Below are 8,397 nucleotides of genomic sequence, written 5' to 3' on the forward strand. Positions count from 1 at the left end.
GACCTTTGTCTTCACATTGCTAGAGAGAATGGTGTTGATGTGGGACCCTTGTCTTCACATCGCCAGAGAGAATGGTGTGGATGTGGGACCCTTGTCTTTACATCGCTAGAGAGAATGATGTTGATGTGGGACCCTTGTCTTCACATTGCTAGAGAGAATGGTGTTGATGTGGGACCTTTGTCTTCACATCGCCAGAGAGAATGGTGTTGATGTGGGACCTTTGTCATCACATTGCTAGAGAGAATGGTGTTGATGTAGGACCTTTGTCTACACATTGCCAGAGAGAATGATGTTGATGTGGGACCTTTATCTTCACATCGCTAGTGAGAGTGGTGTTGATGTGGGACCCTTGTCTTCACCTCCCAACTAGGAAATTATTATGTCATAAGTTAGACTTTTCCTTTCTAGCGTGACTAGTTGAAACATGACCATCTGAAGATTGTGCGCCGGTCCGACTGTACAGCTAGGACACTGTAATGTCCGTCATCATTGTGATCTTTGATATTTCCACTTACTATTGACATTCCGCTTAGAGGGGTTTTTTTAAATGCCAACAGCGGAAGGGGAGCCGTAAAGTTAGGATTATGGTGTTCTGTCGTTGGACTGAAATGCAAACGGAAGCTGACACCATCTCCACACTAATACCCCATGCTGCTCGCAACATCAGGAAGTGGGTCGGCTGAAACACCATCTAAATGTACATGTCTCACATTACTTGTCCATCATCGCCACTGACAACAGCTGGTGGCAGTCTACGACACAACAGGAACAGGCCTGGTGCTGCCGGCGGCGCGAGAAGCGTGAAAACATCGATATTTGTATAGTTATTTGTGATCTGGTTCATGCGCATTATATGTAGAGGTTATCTCACCAATGTGTTTTGGGGTATTAAATAACCTGTATTAGGTATAAATACTATGTATTGAGCTCGCCAAGGTTAGCTTAATGTCCATTCTTAATACAGGCTATTTACCATCTCAAAACACCTAGCGTTATGAGCTCTTTATCATATATAACGCCATTTTCAAAAAAGATTCCAAATGTGACAACAGATGCTATAGTTCCATATGAAACGTGTTTTCATACAGTGGCTTAAATACTATATCGGCAAAGCGACAGTAGCCTACACAGAGGTATAACAAAGTATTGTTTCGTTGCACATTGATGATTGTTTGTGAATGACTGCGTAGAGTTGCACACTGGTGATTGGTTGTGTATGACTATGTAGTGTTACACATTGGTGATTGGTTGTGTGTGACTATGTAGTGTTGCACACTGATGATTGGTTGTGTGTGACTATGTAGTGTTACACATTGGTGATTGTTTGTGTGTGACTATGTAGTGTTGCACACTGATGATTGGTTGTGTGTGACTATGTAGTGTTCACATTGATGATTGTTTGTGTGTGACTATGTAGTGTTGCACAATGATGATTGGTTGTGTGTGACTATGTAGTGTTACACATTGATGATTGTTTGTGTGTGACTATGTAGTGTTGCACAATGATGATTGGTTGTGTGTGACTATGTAGTGTTACACATTGATGATTGTTTGTGTGTGACTATGTAGTGTTGCACACTGATGGTTGTGTGTGTATGACTATGTAGTGTTGCACACTGATGGTTGTGTGTGTATGACTATGTAGTGTTACACATTGATGATTGGTTGTGTGTGACTATGTAGTGTTACACATTGATGATTGGTTGTGTGTGACTATGTAGTGTTACACATTGATGATTGTTTGTGTGTGACTATGTAGTGTTGCACAATGATGATTGGTTGTGTGTGACTATGTAGTGTTACACATTGATGATTGTTTGTGTGTGACTATGTAGTGTTGCACACTGATGGTTGTGTGTGTATGACTATGTAGTGTTGCACACTGATGGTTGTGTGTGTATGACTATGTAGTGTTACACATTGATGATTGGTTGTGTGTGACTATGTAGTGTTACACATTGATGATTGGTTGTGTGTGACTATGTAGTGTTACACATTGATGATTGGTTGTGTGTGACTATGTAGTGTTACACATTGATGATTGTTTGTGTGTGACTATGTAGTGTTTCACACTGATGATTGTGTGTGTATAATTATGTAGTGTTCCCATTGGTGATTGTGTGTTCGTGTGTGTATGTGTGTGGTGTGCACAATGATGATTGTTTGTGTGTGACTATGTAGTGTTGCACACTGATGATTGTGTGTGTATGACTATGTAGTGTTGCACACTGGTGATTGTGTGTGTATAATTATGTAGTGTTCCCATTGGTGATTGTGTGTTCGTGTGTGTATGTGTGTGGTGTGCACAATGATGATTGTTTGTGTGTGACTATGTAGTGTTACACATTGATGATTGGTTGTGTGTGACTATGTAGTGTTACACATTGATGATTGTTTGTGTGTGACTATGTAGTGTTGCACAATGATGATTGGTTGTGTGTGACTATGTAGTGTTACACATTGATGATTGTTTGTGTGTGACTATGTAGTGTTGCACAATGATGATTGGTTGTGTGTGACTATGTAGTGTTACACATTGATGATTGTTTGTGTGTGACTATGTAGTGTTGCACAATGATGATTGGTTGTGTGTGACTATGTAGTGTTACACATTGGTGATTGTTTGTGTGTGACTATGTAGTGTTGCACAATGATGATTGGTTGTGTGTGACTATGTAGTGTTACACAATGATGATTGGTTGTGTGTGACTATGTAGTGTTACACATTGGTGATTGGTTGTGTGTGACTGCGTAGAGTTGCACAATGATGATTGGTTGTGTGTGACTATGTAGTGTTACACATTGATGATTGTGTGTGTATGACTATGTAGTGTTACACATTGATGATTGTGTGTGTATGACTATGTAGTGTTGCACACTGGTGATTGTGTGTGTATAATTATGTAGTGTTCCCATTGGTGATTGTGTGTTCGTGTGTGTATGTGTGTGGTGTGCACAATGATGATTGTTTGTGTGTGACTATGTAGTGTTGCACACTGATGATTGTGTGTGTATGACTATGTAGTGTTGCACACTCGTGATTGTGTGTGTATAATTATGTAGTGTTCCCATTGGTGATTGTGTGTTCGTGTGTGTATGTGTGTGGTGTGCACAATGATGATTGTTTGTGTGTGACTATGTAGTGTTGCACACTGATGATTGTGTGTGTATGACTATGTAGTGTTGCACACTGGTGATTGTGTGTGTATAATTATGTAGTGTTCCCATTGGTGATTGTGTGTTCGTGTGTGTATGTGTGTGGTGTGCACAATGATGATTGTTTGTGTGTGACTATGTAGTGTTGCACACTGATGATTGTGTGTGTATGACTATGTAGTGTTACACATTGATGATTAGTTGTGTGTGACTATGTAGTGTTGCACAATGATGATTGGTTTTGTGTGACTATGTAGTGTTGCAAAATGATGATTGGTTGTGTGTGACTGTGTAGTGTTGCACACTGATGATTGGTTGTGTGTGACTATGTAGTGTTGCACACTGGTGATTGGTTGTGTGTGACAAAAGCAACAGCAAAAATGTCAAAAACTAAAATGGAAATACAGAAATTTTCGCTTCACATTTCAGCGATTCAATAGCTACTTGAAAGTACATTTTCCATGTTTCCGGTTGTTTTTATATATGATTTATCACATATTTGTTTGACAAATTGTGTTAATTTGGAAAAGGTTACGATAAAAGTAAGAGAAATATCAAAATATTGAAAAACAGTCTACATGTCCCTTATAGGCCAGCGTAGTATGAAATGTAAGAGCAGCGGAAATAACAATGACGAGAATAATAATCACCTCACCGCAGCATTGGCCAAGCTTCCAGTTTGAACACCAGGGAGGAACATGATCTTCACGCGAAAGCTGGTCTTGATGTAATGTCAGATGAAATGTGAAGTGAAAAGTGAGATGAGACAGGGACTCGCCTGCTCCACTCATATAGTCTAACCAGCTTCCAGCACTTTCCGCACAGTGATGGACCAGCTCAGTGTCACTAGAACATCACAGAATATTCCACATGTTTCCATAACGCTTGACATCCATCCATGCTATTCGGAAGTTTACAGCATCGAGCATCTAAATAAAGCACCTTCCTCACCACTGCTTACATTAAATAGAACTACATTCGTGACAACTAGGCATTGTCCAATGCAATGAGCTTCTACTGAATCTCAGCACAAACAATGTAATTTAGTTACGCTCATTGTTTAACAATAAATTACACCGCCATAAAACACTAGTTGCAAATTGACCTGAGTTGTGTGTGATTCTCCAGTACTACGCGTTGACATGATGGTTTGTGTGAGTACCTACAGTGTTGCACATTGACATGATGGTTAGTGTGAGTACCTACAGTGTTGCACATTGACATGATGGTTAGTGTGAGTACCTACGGTGTTGCACATTGACATGATGGTTAGTGTGAGTACCTACAGCGTTGCACATTGACATGATGGTTTGTGTGAGTACCTACAGTGTTGCACATTGACATGATGGTTTGTGTGAGTACCTACAGTGTTGCACATTGACATGATGGTTAGTGTGAGTACCTACGGTGTTGCACATTGACATGATGGTTTGTGGGAGTACCTACAGTGTTGCACATTGACATGATGGTTAGTGTTAGTACCTACGGTGTTGCACATTGACATGATTGTTTGTGTGAGTACCTACAGTGTTGCACATTGACATGGTGGTTAGTGTGAGTACCTACGGTGTTGCACATTGACATGATGGTTAGTGTGAGTACCTACAGTGTTGCACATTGACATGATGGTTTGTGTGAGTACCTACAGTGTTGCACATTGACATGATGGTTTGTGTGAGTACCTACAGTGTTGCACATTGACATGATGGTTAGTGTGAGTACCTACGGTGTTGCACATTGACATGATGGTTTGTGGGAGTACCTACAGTGTTGCACATTGACATGATGGTTAGTGTTAGTACCTACGGTGTTGCACATTGACATGATGGTTTGTGGGAGTACCTACAGTGTTGCACATTGACATGGTGGTTAGTGTGAGTACCTACGGTGTTGCACATTGACATGATGGTTAGTGTGAGTACCTACAGTGTTGCAGATTGACATGATGGTTTGTGTGAGTACCTACAGTGTTGCACATTGACATGATGGTTTGTGTGAGTACCTACAGTGTTGCACATTGACATGATGGTTAGTGTGAGTACCTACGGTGTTGCACATTGACATAATGGTTTGTGGGAGTACCTACAGCGTTGCACATTGACATGATGGTTAGTGTTAGTACCTACGGTGTTGCACATTGACATGATGGTTTGTGTGAGTACCTACAGTGTTGCACATTGACATGATGGTTAGTGTGAGTACCTACAGCGTTGCACATTGATATGATGGTTTGTGTGAGTACCTACAGCGTTGCACATTGACATGATGGTTTGTGTGAGTACCTACAGTGTTGCACATTGACATGGTTGTCTGCAAGGTGTTTTTTCAAGATTATGTGACTAAAGTAGTTTCACTGTTATTTCATGGATCACACCGCCATAACTCACAACCCAGTGTGACCCATATTGTTTTGACATTTCCATATGTATACGAAGCATTTGTGTATTCCCATGCCTGATGGTTGGGTCAATATTAAGAAGCGAACACCGAGAGTGTGTACATGTGTTGCACTGGTGCACACGCTGGGTATCCCTGCCGTGGAATACAACTCCATACAACTGTCATACAACGGCCACACTCGTGGAGGTTTACGACAGTTTGATCACCTGATTGGCGACGTGTCTGAAACAATCTGCCTTGCCATTCATCATTTAAACGTTTACCCAGTCACACTGATTATGAGATCCGCTTATGCCTACTCCGCTGATGATATTAAATATTCCCTGGGGAGCCCCGCATTTTATCCCTCGGTATACACTTGGTATCCAAAGCTAAATTTACTCCACTGTATTCAAGTCTCGTAGCCAGCATTTATGCTCTTTACAGATGGCTGATGCAAAAATCGAAAGTTCTAAGAACAGTCGCGCATATATCATGCTAGTTGTCGCACGGAAACTGTATTAATAGTCTCTGAAGAAACAATGACTGTTTGATGAGTGGCATCAGAACCATGGAGAATATAAAACAGGCCATGATATCATTGGGCGATCACTTAGGAACAGATGTTTCAACAGAATAATATACGATAGAAATAGTCAATATGGAAATCAAATAATAACGCTTAAACAACCAGTCCTTCTCAACTCGTTTCCGGAATACCCCGCGAGTCGATTGCGGAGCGGTGGTTGGGAGTTGGGGTTTGGGTTGGGGTTGGGGTGGTACACGGGATGTGATAAGACCTCATGCATGTTCGCGTCTAAAATCAGAAGACGTTCCTTGCTATTCAGATTTATGATGATATCACAACCAATATACCAACATTTACTCAAAGAGATTATTTCGTTTTCTTACTTCGCTTTATCTCTGACTTTTAATTCTCCCTGTTTACAATTCATAGTCTAGTGATTACTTTCTAACGATCGGTCCCACACACGCCCATTAACCCATTTTCACTTTCGCGGTATCGGTATTTTACAAATTTAGATTTTCGTGGTATCGGGGCGACACCCCAATGGTGTCTTCCCATTACTTACTGTTATGACTACTGCTACAGTCATAATGGGAGTGAACTGCTGTTATAGTAATTGACAGTGTAGCCTAGGAAGATATCGAGATGGGTATCTTTCCAAACCAATGCGGTTTTATTGTTATAGAATAGGGTATGGAGTATTTACTCACCTCCTGGAATGCGAATTAAAATATTTGACAAAAGATGGACCAAAATCAAGGCAAACGGATCCTGGCACGACTAAGGGTCGCAACCTTGTACATCGAGTTAGACAACTAGGTCTCTCATTCCCCCATGTACACGAATAAAACATCCTACTGAAGACCCCAACGATGCCAAATTCGTTGTTGTGATGAAGTGAGATGGTGCGATGCAGTGTATTGTCTCAATGACGCCTGCATGAAGCGACATGTTGACGCTCCTCGTTGATGACAATGGGTAGATGGGTGACAATGAAGCAATAAAGTTAGTAACGACAAATATCTTATGTTTATTTGTTTGTTGGTTTGTTTGTTGGTTTGTTTGTTTTAACAGCAATATTCCGCCTTTATGGCGGCTGTCTGTAAACAATCGAGCATCGACCTACGCATTGGGATACGATGACATGCATCAACCAAGTTAGCGACCCTGACCACCGGATCCCGTTAGTCGCCTCTTACGACAAGATTGGGTTACTGACGACCAATTCTAACCCGGGCCTTCATGGGTGTGAAATACCCTATGTATATTTAAGGCAATTGTGATAACAAACAATTAATACTTCCTGAAGCATGGGTCTGTTTGTGATTGCAGATATTAAATATACAAGAACAAGAGGTCGCCTGTTTCACGCTGGAGGTAGTCCTCTTTGTGGGTATTTTGTCGGAGATATATATTTCTGTTAATCCTTCAAGACCTACATTGGAAGAGCCAACCAATGTTCCTGGGAAGCATAACACATTTGTGTCAGAACATCCCGCATGTCCAGTGAACCATTTGTTTGGGGGGAAACCTGTGTAAAATTATTTTTCAACCATTTCTTGAAACAAGTTATAAAAATCCCAGCAAAACCTCCATGATTATATAATGTTCAGTCTCTTACGGGCATGACTTCAAATGTTTCCACTGCCTTGCGAGAGTTCGTTTACAACTGATTTACTGGTATCCCGACAATGGTCCAAAGTGTCATCGTAGTCTGTCTGTATGGATCGATGCTCACAATATCCATCACTGGTTAACTTGGCCCGGAAATGTTTACACACTATAGGCTGGCGCAGTAGAGGTTTCAATAGACCTAAAACCAAATACTGTTTAGAATAACAAGTGTAAACAGACAATCTATGTACGAGGGACGCCACGTCATTCTTCACGCTCTTTTACGAACATAGGTGATAAATTTCCGATATATCTGTCAATAAAATATGTAAGAGGAGTGGATAAATGTATGATTCGTAAGTGACATACATTGAAACGCTTTCAAGAATCCATGGAATCAATTTAATAGGGCGACGCTATTAAACGATTAACCGTCCGTATCTCCACAAAGCGTCATTGTTATTGACAGACAGACAGACAGAGACTCACACAGTGACACAAAGATATATATATATACAGACGACAGACACAGACAGAGACACATAGAGAGATAGACAGACAGACAGCGACACACACAGAGAGGCAGACTCACACAGTGACACAAAGAGAGACTCACACAGTGACACAAAGAGAGAGAGAGAGAGACAGACAGACAGACACAGACACAGACACAGAGATAGAAAGACAGACTCACACAGTGACACAAAGAGAGAGAGATA

The sequence above is a fragment of the Haliotis rufescens genome, unplaced genomic scaffold (assembly GCF_023055435.1).
Source record: "Haliotis rufescens isolate VD_foot unplaced genomic scaffold, xgHalRufe1.0.p SCAF_3, whole genome shotgun sequence".
Taxonomy (NCBI): Eukaryota; Metazoa; Mollusca; class Gastropoda; order Lepetellida; family Haliotidae; genus Haliotis; species Haliotis rufescens.